Source organism: Poecilia latipinna, unplaced genomic scaffold (genome assembly GCF_001443285.1).
Source record: "Poecilia latipinna isolate Pla-1442-1.1 unplaced genomic scaffold, P_latipinna-1.0 Scaffold393, whole genome shotgun sequence".
Lineage (NCBI taxonomy): Eukaryota > Metazoa > Chordata > Actinopteri > Cyprinodontiformes > Poeciliidae > Poecilia > Poecilia latipinna.
The window spans coordinates 405,263-427,772 of record NW_015113009.1 but is presented as its reverse complement, the minus strand read 5'-3'; the positions used below and the strand labels follow the sequence as shown (position 1 = coordinate 427,772).

General features: G+C 42.9%; 2 long non-coding RNA genes across 3 annotated transcripts in view; one reads left to right on the top strand and one right to left on the bottom strand.

Annotated features, from left to right (window-relative positions):
• The window catches only part of LOC106950332 (uncharacterized), a 24,831-nt gene extending 6,470 nt beyond the window's left edge, over positions 1-18,361 (top strand). The window contains exons 3-6 of one of the 2 annotated variants that reach the window (XR_001425593.1): positions 10,151-10,226; positions 13,097-13,185; positions 13,668-13,785; positions 15,342-18,361. This is a non-coding gene — a long non-coding RNA (uncharacterized LOC106950332). Of the gene's footprint in view, positions 1-10,150; positions 10,227-13,096; positions 13,186-13,667 lie in introns of both variants that reach the window. The other variant, XR_001425592.1, reaches the window with a different exon arrangement.
• Positions 10,671-22,510, bottom strand: LOC106950334 (uncharacterized). The gene is made up of 2 exons (XR_001425594.1): positions 22,448-22,510; positions 10,671-14,101 (listed from the first exon to the last, which is right to left on the bottom strand). It is a non-coding gene; the product is annotated as an uncharacterized LOC106950334 (long non-coding RNA).

Genomic DNA, 22,510 nt, shown 5'->3' with positions numbered 1-22,510 from the left:
TCACTGATTGGCCCGGTTGAAATTCTACCGGAGAGAATCCACTTCAATGGAAGAAATCCCAGACGGAGATGAGAATCAAGTGGAAATGTGTAGGAAGGCGACGGCTGGGCTACTTCTATCAAAACCACAGTTAGAAAACACAGAACAGTGAAAACCGTTCTCATGCAGGAGGTCAGAGAAGCTCAGGCCAGAGGTCACAGTTCAACAAGAGGATAGAGCCTGGGAAAAAGATGAAAACACAAAGGCAAAAAAATAAAAATCACCTGTGTTTTGCATCTGAACAAGTTAAACTCTGAATGATTACGTTTGTCCATTCATACATGGAGAGGTTTAAAATACTGACATCAGAACAAACAAACAAAAAAAACTCCTTCTTTATCTGATCTGATTGCTTCTGAGATAAATTTGTATGATCTGAAACATTTGTTGCTGTAATGGAGAAAATGCTTTTTGTACTTTTTTTATCCAGTGCCGTACATGTCAGATCCAGACCTGGTGACATCATGGTCGATGTCCCCCCCACTCACCCCTCACCCCCTCCCAGGTCTGTCCATCCGTGGACGGTCCGTCCCAGCCCAGACTTCCACGGTCACCGGCTCTGTCCTCGTGATAAAAAAACGCCGGCTTATCACCCACTTTCCATTCAGCCTCTTCCAGCTTATGTAACATCGACCCGGGAAAGAGGCGCTACACACTTTTTGGACGAGGAATGCATCGGCGTTTGAGCCCGAAGACATGAGGGAAAAAAGTGTGACGACACGAGTGGAATGAGTTTTTGCGTGACTTTGACCTCACCAAACATATAGGAGTGGAAAAAGTGTTCTCAGCTGATTAGTGCAACACACAAGATCAACTTGTTCCCCGGTCTCCCTCACACTCCTCCTGAGAACACACACACACACACACACACACATCATTCTCACACTGTGTCTGCCCCGTCTTACACAAAACCGTGTTGTATTGTGAGGGTTGTTGCTAGGAGACAAATTCCAAACCTCTTGAAACAGAGGGACTTGCTCCTCATTTCCAAGCCGGCGTGTCGGCGGAGAAAAGAGAGCGAAGCAGAGGGGAGCAGAGGGACGGGGTGAAGGGAAAGGGGGCTCACAGAGAGCAGGGAGAGGAGCTCTCCCACGCACAAAACCTTTCACTCTCAGCAGGAACAAGTCCACAGCTTCATCGGTCTCCTGTGCCGACGTCCGCTCTGAGTCTGAAGAAGCAGCAGAGGGGCTGAGTGTACTCAGACGCAGCATCAAAGTACTGAAAGAAGAGAAAAGAAAAAAAAACAAAAGAGGTCTTTGGTGCTGCTCCTCACAGCCGTTTCTGTTGCCTTCCTTTGCACTTCCGTTCGATTCTCATCTCCCATCAGTTCTCCATCAGGGATTTCTCCCATTGAACTCGATTTCGCCGGTTGAATTTGAAGTTGGTTGAGTTTATTCTGGCCGACTGGCGAACAGAACAAAGTTGTGAATGATTTCTGCTCTGTTTTAGGTAATGGAGGCTGAGGAAGTGAACGAGGCAACTCTTCCAAATATCGAGCAGAAGAATGATTTAGAGGAAACACCGCAATTGTGAACTTTAGTTTTGTCAACATTAAAGGAATATCGGCAAAGTTTTGCGCACATTTGTAATGGAAACAAATGTCAAGAACGTCCAGGAGTAAGACGACCAATAATCAGAGTGGGATGCTGGAAACTCTCCTAGTGCTTCCAATAAGCACACTGCACCTGAAAAAAATGAACATGTTAACTAAATAAAAAGTAATTGATAATCGTTCTTCAGAATAAACCCTGGTGACCCTCCTCCATCAGACAGTAATTCTCCCAGTGTTAGGTGCTTACAGAGCCATGACCGGGGTAAATAAATGCCTCGTCATTCTTCATCAGTCATGCTTCCACATTCGCTCAGCACGAGCAGAGCTGAGAGACACTTTCAACCTCCTGTCATGTCATGTGCTTTTCTTCCCCATCAGGCCGTCTCTTCTGCCGCTGCATGTCTCTTTGTCTAAGTGTGGAACTGTCACAGTGCCTTAACTCAACGCCCCACAGTGTGTTTCCCTGCACCTGCCCTGGCCTGAGGTCATCCGTCTGCCTGACATCATATGGAAGAAGAATCCTTCATTGGAGAATTTGAAATACTATATCCTAAAGTTCGGGGTTGATGTAAAAAGCCGGTAAAAGGCTTTTTACATCAGCAGGTGACTCCTACCTAGGGGTCACCTGCTGTGGCTCTGTGTCTGCCCGTGTGTCACCTGCAGGGTGGAAGTCGGAAAAAAAGAAGCCCTATTTTTAGGCTGGTATCAGCGGACCAAGGCTGCCGCAGCCATCAACACTCATGACTGATTTCTTCCATTCCGGTTAAAGTTGCAGTGCTTGTAGAGTAAACTCCTGTTACACAATGATAATTATAGCAGAGCCTTCTCGTTCCGCCACGTTGGACTTCAATGTGCCACCTCTTAGCAGGTGCGGATGATTTGGGGTTGAAATAGAGTTCGTGAAAACGACTAAGGGACAGCTGCTTAATTAGTCTGAAATCAGCACATCCACATGTTTATATCCAACTCCAGTAAACCTCATTCCACTTAGACGTGTGGTGATCACCTGAAGAAAGGCTGATGTGGAGCATGCAAAAGCCGCGTTTCCATTACAAATGTGTACAGAACTTTGTATATTAATATCCTGCTAATGTCGTAAAAACACGATTTGTAATGGCTGTGTTTCTATTAAATACGAAACACAATTAAAATCTCACATGAATAAGTTTGTTCATGTGATAAGTCACTAAAAAAAAACATGCAGCACCATGACCCTCCTACCACTTCCTGTCACTTCCTGTCATTGTCTCCGTGGTTTGCGCCAGTGGCAACATTCAGTTGTTGATGGAAGTTGCCACTTTTTTGTGTGCTGTGAAAAAACTACTTCCATTGAGTTTTTGTTTTTCCCCCAAAATTGGCACGCTTCCATTAAGCAAATTTATTTTCGAAATGTGAAATTGTGCAGTTGGTCATTCGTTACCATTTTCTTGCCAACCTAAACATTGCTACGTGGGTAGAGAAAATGGTTGAAGGTAGAAATTTCAGCGATAACTCCAACAGAAAAATGGATCGTCATGTTTTGTGGTGGCGAAGGGCTAAAGTGGTAACAGGACGCATTTGAGAAGAGTTCATATTTTAATAAACTAAAATCTTAATAGTCATCTCCGAGGGAAGACGATCAAAACCAGACGATCAAAAATTCTCCGCTTTGTACAGAGGGTCTGGACTTTCAGCTATTGAGAAATAATTGCTCCTAGAAGCATGGATGTTGAAATTTAAAATTTTACCCAATTGCTAACTTGACCTTGACATGTGTAATGTCCCAATTTGATGCTATGACGCTTACTGGAAAAGCTTACTGTGCTTCTCAAAGACATTAGTGCCAAACCAAACAAGGTGACTGTTAATGTTAATTCAATATTTGGAAACGTGGCCGACATGGACTGGACCTACGGCTTCGTTCACTTCCTCCACTGCCATCGCTAAAACTAGCTAGCAAGCTAGGCTACTGTTCTTGTTCATAACTTCTTCTGTTCACTGATTTACTGAAGAAATTCAACAGGAGGAATCCAAGTATTTGAATCGAGTGGACTAGCGCAGGAAGGCAACGGCCAGGCTAAGGGAACACAGCAACCAGGACAAACTGACAGCTAGACAACAATCAAACACAAAGTTAAATACCAGAGGGACAAACTGAAAACAGTCAACAAGAACACAAACAGGTGTAGATCATGATAAAAATGTCCTGAGTGCTGTGTCTCACAGGAGTAAGTCCATCGTTTTGCACACTGATCTCCTCTCCTGTGGACAGAGAGTAACGTCACCAGATCCCGGTCCAGTAGATCTCCTTTGGGATGTGGTGGAACCGGAGGTTCTGAATGAGGAACTGTGTGGTCCTCTTACATCAACAGGGACCAACATCTTGTCTGACATCTGCCATGAAAACTGAAAGCACTCCATGAAGGTAGAGCGGGGGCCTAACCTGGCACTAGTGAGCTGTATGATGCGTCTGGTGAGTGGACGTGTCCACAGTAATCCGGCTCGGGTCGGACAGCAGATGGGTCTCGCACACAGTCCTTCCTGTGCCTGAGTCACCGGGTCTGGTATGTGATAATGAAGCAGTGAGCATGCTGCTATTTGCTTGACTCACCACTACTTTGAATTTCTGGCGGTCCAACAAACGTGAGCACTGGCAGAGTATCTGAGGCCAACATTGCACTCCAGTAATTACCTCTCCCTCTGGTTTTAATCGTGGTATTGTGTTACAGGTGATCTTTTAGTCATCGGTTCTGACAGCTTTTTTTTTTCTCCTCTCATGATTCAGCGTGTGTCACGAAGGATCAAAGGCGTTGACGCTCAGCGCAGCAGCGCTCCACTGTGTGTGCGGACGGCGTTTATTTATTTAGACGCAGATGTGGACGGCCACGTTTACGTCCATGGTAGCCCTTGACTTTTCCAGCTCCATCATGGAATAATTACACTTTAGTTTATTTAATGTTAACTTAGGGCTCTACAATAATATACAAATGATATCCTTCCCCCTACACACACTAGGAACTCAGTAGGAACCAAAGACAATTTTTAGTATCTGTGTAATTTATGAATGATAAAAGCTAAAGCTCCTTTATACGACTGAAAAGTCTTGAAACGGCCAAAGGGAACTTTTTTTTTTTTTTTTTTTTAAAGAACCTTAAGACGCTTTTAAAAGGTGAAAGCAGCTTAAACCCTTTTCAATGTTTATAATGTGTTGCCAAGGTAACGGTCTGTTTCCTGTGGTTCCAGCTTTGAGAGCAAATCTCCAGATACGAACAGCAGCGCTGGAAAAAAGCAGTTTGTCCTCAGAAGCCAGCTGGTGGGATCTCAGAAGTAGAAATATTACAGAAATACAAACCGTTATCTAATAACTGAGATTCATTTGATTTATCAAGGATTTTTTACAATTCATATAAACCCAGTTAAAGATTACAGTGATGGTAGGGAGGTCTTCTACCTGTAAGGGCTCTGAGCACCAAAGATAAAATGTTAAAATAATAAGCAGCATAAAATAAATAAATAAAAGCTGCAATAAATTGTAAAACGTTCAAAAAGCTGCTCAGCAATTATAAGAAGGGTTTGAGTGCTGTCAGGTATGTCACATTTTTAAGACAATAGCAAGAAATTGTTGCCTTTATGAGCGGTGAACACATTTAAAATCAATTATAAGAAAGAAACACCAGGCGTGAATATGGACCAGTGAAGTTCGGCAGACTATTGTAATGCTTGTCATCGCTTGTTTCAGCCGCTCCTCCCACACTGATGGGTTGCAGTTGATCTGTCATTTTCCCAGATGTTCGCTATGCAGAAACTCTCAACTTTTTTGATTGAAATTAGGGGTAAATTTTGCTATTTTGCTGTTTTCTTTGTAATTTTCACACAGTTTCTGTAAAGGAAATGCACCTCTTCCCATTTACATGAAACATTTCTCTAGATTTCACTGACAGTCTGCTGTATGTGAGTCGACTGGCCCACATAAGGGACAAAGACAACGTAGAGATTAAGGTTCAGTGTAAAGATCTGCAAACATTTCTCCTAATTTATCAAACATATTTAGCTTTTAAGGAGAATAAGCTAGTTAGTGATGATAATAAAATGGTATAATCCTGTAAAAAGATAAAAGTTGGGTGAAATATTGAGGAAGAATGGAGCGAATGAACAAACAATAGAAATTATCTTTATGTTTAATGGCTTTTCATATGATGGCGTATGAGGCCCATATGAAAGAAAAAAGTTATAAAATGAGGAGAATACAGTAATAAAAGTACAGGAATGAAGTCGTAGTTTCACGAGAACAAAGTCAGATGAGAATAAAGTTGAAATACTAGAACAAAGTTTAAATGATATGAGAATAAAGTAATATTACCAGAATAAAGTCGTAACATTATGACCTATTATTATTCCTCTCGTAATTTTATTCTTTATTTTCTTAGCGTGACCCTGACACTCCGCCGTATTTTCCATATAGTTGTTTGAACAAACCGTACTAAAGCCACACAGTTTACATCTTTAGTGTTCTTTACTTCTGATAATCTGAGATATTTAACGGCGATCCGCCATTTGTTATCGGACCTTAAGAAGCCCGTTTAGGTCCACAGACGGTTGGTTCTGTTTATTGGTGGAGATAAAATTGGAACTCTGAAAAAAAAACCAAAAAAACCCCCCGACAAACTATTGTTGGAGCGTCTGAAACGCCGGGTGCTGATGGGACATTTCAGTTTTATCTCATGAAAGCAGAAACTGACACTGTGTGTATGTTCAACCCCTGTGACCTGAGTGAATGACACCATATAAATCCCACCAGGCCGCGCTTTTTTTTTTCTTTCCCTCTGCTAGTGAAGGCTTGCCTGATGGGGAAAGTCCTACTTGTAGAGGTCATTATGTGACACTCCAATGAGTTATTACAGCCGTGACGCAAACAAGACAGGGACTGCGTGTGTGTGTGTGTGTTTTGTGTTTTTCACTCATGGGTGAGGCAACGGAGATGACATCACTGATGCCACCTTCAAATGACTGCACCTTCACCTCGTGCCCTGCCCTCCTTGGGAGTGTTTTCGTGTGCGATTAGAGGAAGACAGATGGGCCCCATCTGCCTTTCATTTGGCCGTTTTTCACCGTTTCCTGCCACCATCACTCTTTCTCCGAGCGCTGTGCTGTTTTTTTTTTTTTTGCGTTCTGACTGTGCACGCACGTCATAAACGGCTTATCAAAGCAACAATAAACCGCCCACGCAGGCCCTCCCATTACAGCCCATTAGCAGCCATTTGCATTGTTGGGATTCTCGCCGAGCGATGGATCGGCGTGCGCTATTGTCGCAAAAACACGGTCGGCGAAGATGAACCCGAGGGGCTCGCGTACCGGGGACGCGGACAGGACCTGAATTTGCGATCAAAACGAGCCTCGATAAATGCACATCCATTATAATTCCACCGATTCTTGTTCCTGTAAAGCCGTATTTATGAGGCCATCTGCAGCAACCCGTGCGTTTGTTTCATCAAGCTGCAGCAGATAGAAAGGATTCACTTGTGCTTTTTTTACTTTATAATAGGCAGGGTGCTTTCAATACGCCATTGAAACTACGCCAAGTCCTTTGCTTACTCAGAAAGCTTTTCATGCAAGCCTTTTTACACACGAGTAAACACATGAAAGCAGCACCGCTCACGTCATGTGTCATTTGTTCAGGGTGTTTTGTTTTTTAACCAAGCATTGCCATTCAAAGCCTCAGACATGAAGGATTGCTTCACCTTTTCCATCTTGATTCAATACACGCAAATCTGTGTGCACACCGTCAGACTGAAGGGTTCCTGTTTACACGCTGTTTATTCACATCAACTATTGCGCTTTCAGAATGATCGACTTTTCAGAGCTCTATGTGTTTTATTCTCACATTTGAGCTCAGAAATGATCAAGTAAATATACAGTTATAGTACATAATAAATGTAGTTAATAGTAATGTAACGATGTAACATCATGGTTACAGGAATCCGTCCTGTAGCCATAAAGATACGCTGTTCTACTGGCGAAGATGTTTAAAATCACTTAAAATATAAGCAGCTGATATTGCAGTGACATAGTCTCAAAGTTAAGATCTTTGAAAGATCCACTTTTAATTGTATATTTATTCAGTGACAAAAAAAATACAACATAGACACTGAAGCCAATAGTGGACGTTTCCTTCATATACTTTTTCCCCTGATGGTTTTCTCAAGATAAGTTAATCTTGCATGCAGTTTTTCCTCAAGATTAATTTATCTCGAGAAAACTTTTGGGAAAAAGAATATGCAAAAATACCCACGAAATTACATGGATATCTTGACAGAGAAAAAAAAATCGTAAAATTAACTTGTTACCTCAAGAAAAAAAATCAAGAGAGAAACTCAAATCAATGAAACAATCAGGACATTAACTCGTTATCTTGAGAAAAAAAACAGAAAAATGTATATGCGGAAAACAGAAAATTAACTAACCTCAAGAAAACAATCGTGACATTAACTTATCTCGAGAAAAAAAAAATGGTGCATTAACTCTTGCGAAAACTATTGGGAAAGGATCTCATCATCTCAAGAACTCCAACGGTGTGCATAAAATGTCCGCTCTCAGCTTCCATACATAAAAACAACAATTCCTTACAAAATGTTGTCTGTTGCATGACTGGGGAACAAAATGCATTTATTCAACAGAGCAATAGAAACACTCCCCATGTAGTTTAAAATGGAAATCGAATTGGAAACAATGTGGTGCACATGTCAGGCCTGTAGGGGGCAGTCAAACTTTGATGGCACAGCCCAGATGTGCAGCAGGTGTTTATATATGTTCCCTAAACATACATCGCATGAAAATGCCTAATGCTAGCATTTTCAATTTACAGTTAAATTTTAAAGCATTTCTCAATTTTTAATGTTTTTGGCCAAAGTTACTTAAAGCCACAGTGGAGGGTCGTCTATGGCAACCAACACATCTCCCACAGCTGTGTTGGCTTCATTGCCTATTGGTGGTGCTGCTCATTGGAACCACTTGGTATAAATCTATGTCCTGATGGAACATCAGCCATTATTGGCCATTATTTATTATCCTTACAGACTTTGAGCAAGGAGGCACCTTGATCGCACACTTCTACACTGTTGGCATAATTTGGGGCGAATATCTGACCACTCCTTAATCTCAATATTAACATTGAAACTGATTGTCTTCCTGCCCTGGTTTAGGTTTTTGGAAGGCTAAATCCAAAGCACTTCCAGTAGTGGTGAAACAGCAAAATAGGCCAACTCAACCTTTTCTCCACTATAGATTTAGCTTATCGATGTGGGCAGCTGAAACTCTGAGTCGAGTGCTGCTTTTGGGAGGGTTTTCTCTTGGTACTCTAGATGTTACACCAATACAAAACTATAAACCAATTCATGGTAAGTCTAACCTTGTTGGTCCCTGAACATCTTAATAAATGTAATTTTCATCTTTCATAACTTAAATTTGAATTATGGGGTGCTGGTGACTCATTGACACTTTGACCTCATGTACAATTGTTTGAACTGATGATTTTGAAGGTGTTTAAAAACGTTTCCAAAGGATTTATCTGTTCTTCTGAGGTCTTCAAAAACTTCCTTGTTGTTCCGACTGTTGGCCGATCCGGTGAGCCATGTCAACAGAAATTTTTATGGTGGCAAAGACAAAATTACAAGCTGCATTGGAAATGGATCACTTGTGAGTAGCTGACGATGTTGGTGTTTTTAAGTTAAGTTACACTCGTGACCAGGAGCGGATCACATCAAGATCATAAATCAAAGGTCAGACTGTGGCAGAATGTGTTGATAAAACTTCTTATTAATGAACTTAGAATAGAAACGAATCTCCGGGTTTGACGAATACTTCTTCAAGTTAAATGATATTGAAGATCTTTTGTCGTTAATGGAATTTCTCAGTATGCAGATAAAATCTTTTTCCATTTGATTGATAAAATATTTATGCACACAGCTTGGACCTTGTGGAGGTTTTATTTATGTGGCCTTCTAGAACAGGATTGTCCAAAGTGTGGTCTGGGAGCCATTTGTGGCCCTTGAAAGGATTTTGTTTGGCCCCAGACAACAAATCAAGAATGGTTAAAAACAACAAAAAAAATCCAGAAAACAATCCATGACTCCCCAAAACTGTGGAAATTGCTTTTCTTTTAATAGCAACAGTCTGAAGCCTATTTTTATTTTTTTGGATCTTTCACAATAAACAAATTTAATATCATGAAATGGTTTATTGTCGAGCAGGTAAAACTATAACTATTTGCCTTTTTACTTTCATTAATTTTATGGTTTAATTTTGGACACGCTTCAGTCCAGAGGCTCAGATAAAATGATTTTTTATCTGTTTATATTTAGGTTTAATATGCAATGAGATCATTTTTCATTTGAAACACTTTTTCAAACTTGTGTGAAAAAAAATAATAAAATCCACAACATCCGATTGTTTTGAACAAACCAGGAGAGTTTTCTAATTACACCATCGTTGCTACTTCCATTAAAAACCCCAGAGTCAATCGTGCATCTGATTGGTTGGATGTTAAATCTGATGAATGGCTTTTATATGCTTCCTCATTCCCAGGTCGCCGGCACACAGAGGACAATCCTGCATCTCCTCCCATGTCTTGTGCTCCTCAGCTTCAGTGTTCTTCGTGTGGGTAAGAACACACACATCAGACTCAAACACACACCATGTCATTGCAAACCAGTGGATGTGGAGGGAGGTTTTGTGCTGTATATGATTTGTTAGTGTGTGACCTTCAGAGCTGTAAATGCAGGTAGGGATGCAGAGTGTCTTCTGGAGGCATTATGTGAAGCTTTGCTCTCCAGGTGTGTGTGTGTGCGTGTGTGTGTGTTGGCTGTGGAGAAGACAGTGCTGTCCCGCTAATAAGGAGCCAGTCTGACAGCAGTCTTGATGACACTCTGACAGACAACAAGCCAGCTTTGTGCTGACTTACTGGAATATTTCTGGCTTCTCTTGCTCAGGGCCAACTCCAGGGACACACAGAGGCAACGGTGAATCCGTTTAGATTCTGCACATTCGGAGATTTCTCTCCTGCTCCTCAAATGAATAGTCGCACAAAGAACACCACGAGTCATTCTGCGAGTTTAATTTGAAATATTTTCTCTTTATTGGAATCGTCAGGGTCAGACATATTTCAGTGATAGGATGCAGTGCAATGAAAACATCTTCTGTTTATGCTGCTTTTTTTTTAATGCACTTAAATGTTTCAGGTAAGAAAAACAGATTTGATTATCAGACCAAAACAACCCGAGTAAAAACAAAGTGCAGTTTTCAGATGATGATTTCGTCTGTTAAGGGAAAACGGTTATGGAAAATAATTACCCCATAATACTTATCATAACTGGCAATCAGTATTTTAAATTGAGGTGTTGGGTTAAAGAACAAACAGCATGAGACTTTGACTAGTCCAATCCAAACCCTTCGTTTTCTCTGGTTTTATTTTTTAGCCATTTACGGCTGGACGTCCTGATGGGCTTCCTGTGACCATCACATGTCTGACTGCAGGCATTGTGTGGTTTTTCTGAAATGCCATGATAGATCGCTGTAAGCTAGGCGAAGGACACGCATTGAAAAAGATGTGACTCTTGTCTCATCAGGCCACAGAATATTTGAGAAGCATTTGTCTTCCAGTTAGTCAAAGTTTGTTGTTGCTGGAACCCTTAACCACTCAGCTCAGTTTGTCGAGGTCTAGACAGATTTTTCTTTCCGGGTTTGTGGAACTGCCGCCTTCGACGGCTCCTTCAGACTAGCAGCAGCAGCAGTTAGCAAACACCTGGTGGAGCTGCACATCTACTAAGCTTATTACAAGTTACTTCTCAGTGCAACACTTTTAAAAATGTTGTTAAAGGGTTAATATAGGAGCCATGTTGTGATGACTTCCTGAAGGTGGAGGATCAGAACGAGTAGGGGCTTCTTAAAGAGACACAGGCCCAATTTTAAAGTGTTCAACTGCGAAGTCAAATTTCTTTTAAGTCATATTTGATATATGCAGCATTTTTATAACAACTAAAGGTAACATAGTTGCTTTGCCATTATATGCCTGGAAAACGCATAACACTGCCACTTTAACATTTGTTGGACAATCTGAAACACTTAAATGTCACAAAACAACAAAAGCAGAATAAATCTTAACAGGGCCAAATACTTTTTGGCAGCACAGAAGATAGATTCTTACCTTATGGAGCAAAGGTGACCTTCATGTCACAGAAGCTTATATTGCTAGCCAGAAACCCAGCAGACAATGTAGCTGTAGAATTGAACCACACAGGAATCTACATTGTATGCCAGGTTCAGGACAAAGCAAATATCTCCCTAGTGTGGCTTCTTGGGCATCCGCCAACACCATTTTTATGAAATGTGCCCATTTGTAGCTTAATCAAAGTAGACGGAATTCAATCAGAAGTCAGAAACTCAGAGATGCCAAATGACATTGACAAAACAGGAAGAAGAACAAATGTGATGATGGGCCCTGGTGGAGTTGTGACACCGACAGCATCCCGTCACTGAACGGGCCCCCCAAAATCACAGCCGGTGGTGGAGTGGGAACGCGCCACGGGCCGACAGAGGAAGAACTTTGGACCGGGAAGTGGGCGGAGCCGTCAGAGACCCAGTAGCCAGATGTAGCTGCTGATTGCTACACAGGATCTACACTGCCTACTGAGCAGCTGACAGTCACCAGAGAGCCGAGAAGCAGCAGACGGGAGTCGGCACACTTCTGCGGACGCCATCTGAGGACAGAGCGAACACTTCCGTTATTAACTCCCACCCAAAAAAACAAAAAAAACAAAAAAGAAAAACTATCAAAATATTCTGGGCAACAAAGATGAGAGTCATTGATGAAGAGGCGGGGGTTGCAGGGTGGGAGAAGGGGACAAGCAGATCAAGCAGAAAGAAGAAGAGCAGCCTGAGGGAGGGGAAGGATATGGGAGATTATCTGCTGACGAACATCTCCAAGCTTGGCATTATCAGTGGCAGATTCCTGTCATTCTTTCCCATTAGCCCTGAGGCACGGCAGGCGGAGGCCGCACCGTGTCGGCTCCAGCCCCGGCCCTGACACGTAACGGGAACACCAACTCCGTCCCTATAACACTGACCCTCTGCACACGACGTCACGCCACGGCTTGCTCATATGGACTTAAAGCTTTATCATGACGCTTTGTGGTAAAATTGTGTTAACAATAAAAGTGACCGTAAGAACCGTATAGCTGCTCTTGAAAAACATACCTATTTGTAAAACGCTTCTGAAGGACACCAGTCATGTATGTAGAAAATGTACTGGTTATAATAACAAAGGGGTTTTCAAACATCATTAATCGTAATTTATTGTGACAACGACAAATCAAAATCTTATCAAGACATGAAATTTATCCCGATAAACGATAAACGATACGATAAACCCACTCTTCAGAACTTCGCCGGCTAGGATGCTATGTGGTCTGCTGCAAACAGATAATGATGCAAACCAAACTTGTCATTTTGTTGCATAACTTTTAATGAGGAAAGAAGTCATGATGGACGGGCAGCTGCTGTCAATCCAATGGACTAGCAGCCCATGGCATATTTGTGGACTTGCAGTCGACGCTTTATACCAGGTAAGAAGATTAACGTTCATGTACTTCATAAGTAAGACTAGCAAGATACAATCAAATATTGCACTATGGAGAATGTAGGAGTCGAATCATTAGTAATCACATAGAAAATGTCCCAGCATTATGCAGCCTAGCATGTTCTGGTGTAAAAGGAAACGCAGTTTATGACATAGTGATATGGGTCAGTTTCTAAGCCAGCTATTTCCAACTGTTGTGAGCCACTTCCACAAAAGATTAGCTAAACAAGTACAAGCCATGGCTATACTGGCAGAAACCACTTGGGTAGACGGCGTCCGTCATGGCGCCTCAACGTGTTTAAGTGACGTTGCTGCAAAGAGTCAATCGGTGTCGCAAAGGGAGCGGAGACTGAGGAGGCATCCTGGCCGTCTCAGCCTCTCTGCATACCTGAAGCCCCATGACCCCACCAATCAAACAATCCTCCACCAGCTGATGGTCACTTGACTCCAATTTCTTTTAATTAACAGAACTGTGCTGCCTTCCCTTCGCCTTTCCCCCACGGCCCACATTCCAGCCTCTCCCGTCACCATTCACGCCGCGTCTCTCCACGTTTCTACGCCGGCAGCAGAGATGTCTCACGCTCAGGTTTGAGGTTGCATCATTTGTCTTTCCCCAGCAATTGACATATCTGTGATAAAATGCGAGTTCACCCACTGAGGCTTTGTACCGAGGGATTTGAAGAGGTGTAAAAGGATGTGGCCTGGGGCTCTGTTCTTTGCTGGAGGGAACGCAGTTTTTCTTTAGAAAAAAAAAAAGATGGTGGGAAGGGAAGTGTGGGGGAAGAAAGTGGTGAAGTAAAAAAAAAAAAAAAAAAAAAAAAAGGTACCTTTTTTGGAAACTGCTGTGGGTCACATGGATGTTCGGTTATATTTTCGGAAAAGTCGTTGCAGAAGTGGCCTCCCTGTAAAACAGAAAAGAAAGACTTTAGACTCCACTCAGACATGAGGTTACAGTACATACACTGTAAAAGAACAAACCCATAAAGACAGCTGCATTCAGGTTTGAAGTAGCAGCTCCAAACCAGTGAGCATGTGTAAGTTCCCAGGACTGCAGATAAGGTCATATAGTCTTATCTACGTCTTTTTTCCACTCTTTGGTGATGCTGCAGCCGCCACAAAGCAGAGAGGTCCACAGTGCAAACCAGAGGTGGACCACCAGAACATCCAGGAGGCAAAACGGTCCTCAATGCTGAGGCCATCAACACTCCACAGAAATTTAGCAGTATTCCGGGCTAAACTAATTGTCTTTGTTTTTTATTGTAAAGCTTTTACAAATCATAAAGTGTTTAATAGATCAGTTTAGAACAGACCAGTCAAAATATGTAACATTATACATCTCAAAAGGCGTTTATGCAGGTTTTACATATTGTGATATTCTATATTTTGAAGTTGGCATATTTAAATGTTGTCCAGTGTGAATGGTACAAGTTCTAGGCGCTGTTGTGTCAATGTTTGAGACTCTTATTTTGAAGCCAAAACGGAAGTAGCTCCTGGGTTAACCCTGCTGTACATGACTGATGAAATGTTTTTATCACACTTGCTGACAAGACTATTACTAAAGCACTGAAGGAGATTCTTCATAAAACTAAAAAATTACAGAAAACCGGCGTCAGCAGCGTCTTCTTCATCAGACTGCTGTACAACAGGAGCATTTCCAGAACAACTACAGGAAGTCCGGCCTGCCCACTGGCATCAACTTCTCTGACAACGCTTTGAAGGAAATGCGTATTTTTGAATCCGATTGAGAGGCATTCACTGCTTTTAAATCCAACTTCAGGCAGCATGTCTGGTACTTATGAAAAAAAGAAATCGACTTCACCCAAATACTTTGTAAGCATTTTGAAATGAACGCAGTTCGTCTTAGCTGTTAGCTGCTAAAGCTCCTGATATGAAGCCGTTGCTGTTAGCCATGCATGAAACCAGCAATAGAAGGACTGGTGTGACTGAGATGAGGACGGTCACAAGATTCCTTCAAAGGTTTGCAATTTGTGCCCTTTTATTTTTACTTTCCTCAAAAATATTGCAAACATATTGCCTTATCGTCTTGTATCGTCTAAAATCCTAAGTTCTATCTCTAGCGTACGCCAATCAGATTTTTTATTTTTTTTTTTTTTACCCTCTACTGAAGCATTTTATTTGCAGGACAAAGCTTGAGCTGGAGACATAACAGGAAAACTGGAAGCACAAAGTAACCAGGGTTTCCAACTGCAGCAACCAAAGACCAATCAGACGAGGATCCGGACCGCAGCGTTGCAACACGACCGCGCTGGTCATCGACACCGCAAAGGGAAACTGCAACCCCCAGCCTCCCACGCCCCAACCCCCCCCTCAGGATACCAGCAACAGTCAAGCAGCTCGAACTTCAGAAAAAAACAAAGTTGCACCGGTTGAGGAAGGGTGTGTGTGTGGGTGGGAAGGGTGGTGGGGGTTACGGGGGTTGCTAGCGTGGGTGAGGAGGGGCGAGGCCAGGCGTGTCATTCCATTCCTACTTGAGCTGGGCACTGCTATTCCTAGAGTGTGGTTACATGGCAGTTGATGTGGGTTTCCTCTTAGTTGCCTCGAAGATGACTGGGCCTGACCACATCCACATTGACACACACACACCAGCAACACATTCACAAAGTGACAACTGTGTGCGCACATGCAGCACACACACACCACACAAACTTTCAAGGAGAGGACAAAGAGGAACTGAATCATTGCCATGCTTTAGCATGAATGTAAGGGACGGGGGGAAGCGAGGTGACCATTCTTAAAAGTTTGTGTCTGTGTGTGTATGTGCACTGTAAGTTCACTTCTGCTGCAAACCGTTTGTGTACATGTGCTGTTTGTTGCTCAAGTGTGTGTGTGTGTGTGTGTGTGTGTGTGTGTGTGTGTGTGAGCTGGGTGTGGATGCATTCCCTGTCTCTCCACGTCCTGAGCGCGCTCAGCCTGCTCCGCGCTCCATCTTTAAGGTTTCCTTCGGCTGCAGCTCGGCGCTCGTTATCTATCAAAAACCTACAGTGCCGGAGCACGTTTGTGAATAAAGAAAAAGGATCCAAAAATAGGTCTGGAGGATGACTGGAGTTCTTCCTCTTCCTCTTTCCTTTCTGCACTCACTGAAAGACAACTTTGTTACTTTCAGCGGCAGCGGTTAGCGTCTTCTTGCAATTTTCTTTAAAAAAAAAAAAGAGAGACAACTTTAAGACCAAAGTGTGTCCACTTTTTGAAGCAGAACTGGTATTAAAGTGAATAATCAAAATTGTCCTAGACCAAAATGTTTTGCTGGTTTTTTTTTCCACAGAGATGCTTCTTCTAGGTGATAAGATGCAGTGAGCCCCAGGTGCTTCCTGCCAATAAAGCAGTAACCAGTCAATCGGGTGCACAGACCCCAGCAGACCCCAGACTGAGAGTCTCAGTTGGACGTGATTGTGAGTAAAAACTCTCAACCCAAACGGAGAGAGAAAACCAACAGCTTTTTATCAATGCTGATCCGTTTCCGCCAGAAAGGCCGGTGGAAGTCCCTTATCGCCCCATCAGGCTTTACATGTCAGGCGCTTTTAAATGGCTCCCCTGGGTTGCTGCTTGATGGCTTTCACTCAATTATCATACTGACTTCAGGGTTAAAGCGTAGCGAGCGAAAGGCCTTCTCCAGAGAGAGCTCCAGCTCCAGAGGAGGAGAGCGATGTCTGCGGGCTCTTCCAGGAGGCTGGACTGATGGGAAAGAGCTGGCGAAAAGAGCGAGGAAAGCGAACTCCCTCCTCGAGCTGCTTTACGAGGGCCTGGCAGAAGTGCTGAGGAAAGAAAAGAGGTGCAGCAAGAGGACGGAGGGGTGTCAGTTTGAGAAGGGATAGAGAGATGAAAAGTGTCCTTTTGTCCAACGTTGGGGGAAAAGAGGCACTTTGCCTCTGTTGGGTCACAGGGTTTACGGAGAACTAGGACTGCACCCTGGCACACGTGGCTATAAATCTGCTTCATTAGTCCCAACAAGCAGCAATGTGGAGTCTAGAGTTTTATAATGTGAGCTCTGGCTTTGAGAGCAACAACCTGACCGCTAATATCTCAGATCTTAACGCCAACAGTCAAGAAACGGGACAATGGCAGCAGGGAGAGTTTCTTAGGTAACTTCCCAAGAGTTAGACACTTGATTGAATGAACCTGCTAATCTGCTTCAGCATCAGACTGATCTTGTGCAATAGTCCCAATTCCTTTCTGACGTCTTCCTACACCAGCCACTTTGAATAATCAGCCAAGCTGAGTCATTGTGTGAACTGATTACCTTCGGAAAACAAAAGGAACACCTTAAAAACGCAGCTCTGCAGGCCTTGCCCATTGATCCTGGTTTTCCATGACGTGCATCCGTCTCCACTACCTTTTCCTCTCACACACACACACACAACTACGCGCATTCGTGTTGGTTTATACACACACGCACACACACGCAGAAAAAAGACTGCCACTTATTGGAATTCAGTGTGGGGCCCAGGTAGGGGAAGCTCTGCCCATATATGAGCAAAGGAGGAAGAAGGCCAGGTGTGTGTGGTTTGAACACCGTTGGAACGACTGTTCTAGAGAACACACACACCCGGGCGCACACGCGCACACACACAGGAAAAAGCCCATTCACAGAAAGTACAGAGAAGACACATGCATACCGAGGCTGGAGCCAGCTCCTCCTGTTGTGCACGTTCAGCATTCAGTCCTGTGACGTGAAAGTCATGCCACTAAGCCTTAACTCTACGATCTAGCGCAGAATGACAGACTTGTTGCTATATAAACAAAGAGAGTCATGTGAAAAGGAAAGTGGGGAAAGAGGGAATGAGTCAAGTCATAGTGAAGACTTCTTAACCTAGTTTTTGTTACATAACTCCACCAGCATTGGAGGAACTATGCTATGTCGCAATGTCTCACTGCCATAGACACCAGCCGGAGGTTTAGGCTGGATAGGGGTGACTTGCGGTCTAACTTCCCTCAGCCTTTCCCACCTTCAGGAAACGTGTGCGTCTGCCACCCTCCGCTGTGGAGTAAGACGGCCGGTCATGACGGGAAGCCCTGAAGCAAAGTCCTATTCTGCCAGTCTGACCACGAACACTCAACGTCTGCTCCCCTTCACCCACAGCACTTTTCTGCACCTCAGAAACGTAATGTTACTTTTCTAAAAATAAAAAAGTACCCCAACCCAAGATCACAGAGGTACAACTGCTCAACTTTGGTTTGTCAGAGCAAACGCTGTCCATGAAACCAATATCACTACTTATATCAAGACAAAGTAAAATCCTCTAACGTACAGCTGATACATTTTAATATATGTAAATATTTGACAATAATTAACTTCCCGTGTGATAAACCTTATGATCCTTCCTTTCAGTCCAACCTGATTTTTACTGCCGCCTGCTAAAAACCAAGGCTAATTGCTGGCGTTTTATTTGTTTTCCACTACCTAATTACTTTATTCAGGTGAGTCAGGTTTAGGTTCACATCCAGAACACGTTAATTTCTTTCTGAATAGGTCAACCAGCACACCGCTTATCTATTTCAGAGGCAAGTAGATGGCTATAGTTAGACTAACCAACTATGGTCTTACAGCATCATCTTACTGTATTCAATACTCATCAGTTAAACTTAAACCCCTCACACTGTTTGGCATTAATCTGGTTGGAGCTCTACATGTTGGTGCCATGCCTGGAATAACCTTTATATATTTGGGTAGCAGCTAAAGCTTCTGCTTTTGACTGAACAACATTAGTGTTGCAGTGTCTGCATACATAAACATGGCTACTTCAACAGACCCATCTCAAAGATGGCAAGCATTTCCCATCGTACTTTTGCTTTTTGAAACACAGAGTAATGCAGCAGAAACCTTCCCCCACTTGTTGCTGAAAGTAGGTTGCATCAGAAATCTGCCATTTACAAGAGAGACAAATTTATCGGTTTGGGGAACTTTTCGATCGTGCGGACACCGACTCCTGGAGCCGAAATTAAGACACTGCTATCCAACATTCTTACAAAATAAAAGCTGTAGTTTTAAAACTACAGTTGGGAAGCTCTGACCAGCATGTCTGTTTGGCACCAATAAACTACACGACCCTGTCCTACTGATTCCACTTAAAGTTAAGAACGCCGAAAAGGTACAATGATGCAATAATCGCCTAAAATGAACAGACTGAGCTTTAGCAACATGCCATTTTGGTTTTGCAGTGTATGGCAGTGAATAAGATCATATTATTAATATTATGATGTACTCAGGTGTCATATTCATTTTTGTTTTAATTTTTTCTGCAACACCTTGAAAACTGGTAGTTTTTTACTCAAGGTTGCGTTCCTATGATAATCTGCTAGATGCTCATGGATAATTTAAACATGCTAGCAGATTATCTAAAATAATTTCCAATCTGTAATGGCAAATTAAAAACACTCCAGGGTTAAGCTGGTTGTTGCTCTTGTCTAGTCTTAAATAGACAAGAGGTCATTAACTGACCATTAACTGACCTCATATAAGAAGTGTCCCAAAGTGCAAACACAAAAAGCTGCTATGCAAGGCTAAACACGGCTACTTCAATAGACCCATCTCTGTTAGCAAGCATTCTGCATGCTAACAGAATGCTTGACCACTTGGATGGCCTTTCCCAATCCGTTTTGACTGATTTTAGTCACCAGGATGTGAAAGTAATGAGAAAAATGTGGATTGCCTAATTATTACAATACTTAATGATAATATAACAATGCCATGTGTTCGAGGGAGTCTCATCATTCTTCATAGACCGCCATTTTGAACTATGCAAGATCATGATTAAAGTCCACTGAAGCCTTTTCACAAGATGAACTAAGAACTTACTTGCATGGTATTGCAGTTACACATAGTTTTACTGACTTTAGTTCACATAAGATTACATAAACCCTTCAGCTTCGGAGTAGCTACCAAGGGCTAGCTTTGTTCAACTATCGACAGTCTGAGCCAAGAACTGGTTATAAAGTCAATACAGAGTGGCAATGTTTATAGTTTTGCTTATTTAGAATACATTTTATTTCCTAGGTTTGATTGTCAAAGCAGTCTTATTACCTTTAAAAGGCCACCTTGTGAGTAGCAAGCTATGGCTAGCTAAGACTAGCTTCATTCGTTTATTGAAAGTCTGAGCAAAAAACGGGTTAAAAGTCAATTAATTTATCACTTACCATTTTACTTATTTGGTACAAATTGTGTTTCTTAAATTTTATTTTCAAAAAGATCTTTAACTTAGAAGGTCACTTCTAAATAGCTAGCTGGAGCTAGCTTTTTTCACAGTTGACAGTCTGAGCAGAAACTGGCTACAAAGTCAGTACAGAATAGCAATATTCATTGTTTTGCTAATTTGCTAGAAATAGAAACCCTAACTTGTGACAATCAAGTTTAGAAAATACTAAACTTCTAAAGTCTTATTTACTTTTAGAAGGTCTCTTTTGCTTAATGTTGGATCATGGCAGTATCTCGCTGTGTCTTCAGTTGTTGGGAAAATAAATATTACTGACATGGGTAGGTGATAACTATGACATGGAACCTGCTCAAGAAGACAAAAGACACACATCCATCTGCTCTCACATACAGTAATGACTTCACCTATGACAGGTCAACCATGTCACACACCATGTACAGTAGATGTCCAACTTTTAAATTGTTGTCTGCACATTTTCAAATAAGAACAATGAACAATTGTCACAGAAACACCCATGCATTGTTTCAGAGTGCAGAGCAACTTTACCTGGTGTGTAACAGAAGCAAAGTTTACCTAAATTACTTCCTGCCAAGAAAACCAGGTCAGGGTTCACTGTGTAGGCAGTTTGACAAGACAAAGGGGCAGATTCCACGCTAATCTTCAGAGGAATGTAATCTCCTCCATCAAGATACCAGTGATGCATCTCGCCGCCAATCTGCCCCCAATGACAATCGCACCGGAACCTTTCCCAGATAAGCTCTCGTGGATCCTTGCACTCGGACGTGACAATTCCTTATCACCACTCCCCACACTCTTTCTCCGCCTCTTTCCCTCTACCGCACCTCTCGGAACAATAAACTACAGAGTTGTGTGTTCTGGAGGACTGCCCCCCCCCACCCCCCTCCGGTGACCCTGGGGAGATTAGGGGCAAAACAAGACTGCGGACATGTCTTGTCGGAGCACGAGGAGGGGCTGTCACATTGAACTGCAGTGAAAAAGGCGCAGGGTGTGCATGCATGTGTGGCCGTAGGCTGGGCTGTTGGCAGCGGCTCACGTGGTTTTTGGAGGGCCTGGTTGATTTATGACCACAGACACGCACACACACACACACACACACACATGAAAAAACACACACTGATACATCAAAAGTCTTAGTCAGAAAGAGTGGGAGATAATCTGAAGGACAACAGCTGGGAAGACGCATGAGAGACCAACACACAAGAACCACTGCTCGACTTGTGACTCAGCCCATCTCAGGAAAACATGTCATTCGGAACCACTGGCTCTGATTCACACAACTCCTTAAAGACACATTCCCACACTACTACCCAAAGACAGAGGGGTTTTTTAGAGTCAGAGAGACAGCGGAGACTCGTCTAAACCCTGAATCCTGGCTCACCGGTTGTAACGTCAGGCTCAACCAATCACATCAGCCGCCCGCAGTGTCCATTCATAAAGAAGTTAAACAGCAGCGTCCACACTGTGACATAGTATCCCCACCCACCTGCGTGCTCAGTTCATTCATGCTGTCTGCTGCTGCTGAGCAGACGGACTGGACAGTGCTATCTGTGTCAAAGGAAAAGGGGGGTGGGGGAGAACCGAAAGGCAGTCAGAGGAAGTAGAGCCTCAGCATGAAGAAAATAACTTATTAACAGCTAATCACTTAGCATCAGGCACTGATAAATGAGACTACTGCATACCAAACGCCGCTTCCTTCGGACTCCGAGGAAGAGGCAGAAGAATGAACCATGTAGCTATGATTCACGCTTCCCTAATGCGATCGCAATGTGGCCCAAATGACCGGTTTGGACTTCAGGACCAAGCTCGAACTGATCTCACACACACAGGCGTTTTAAAAAACGAAAACTGGTCACACACAATTCAAAAGCTCATTCAGGCATTTCCTCTACTTCACCCAGCACTGTCCGCCACAGCCTCCTGCTCTTTCTCTCAGCCTATGAAGGGTCTGGGAACCGTTTCTCAAACCTTAACATCCAACATATGATACCCATCAGCAGCAGCAGCTCTTTTTTTTTCTGGACATCTTTTGCTTTTTTCCCCCCTCCTTTTTTCACTTACCGTCTGGGTGGGAGTTTCCTCCTGGTGCTGACTTTGGAATGAGGGAACCCCCCTCAAATGCCC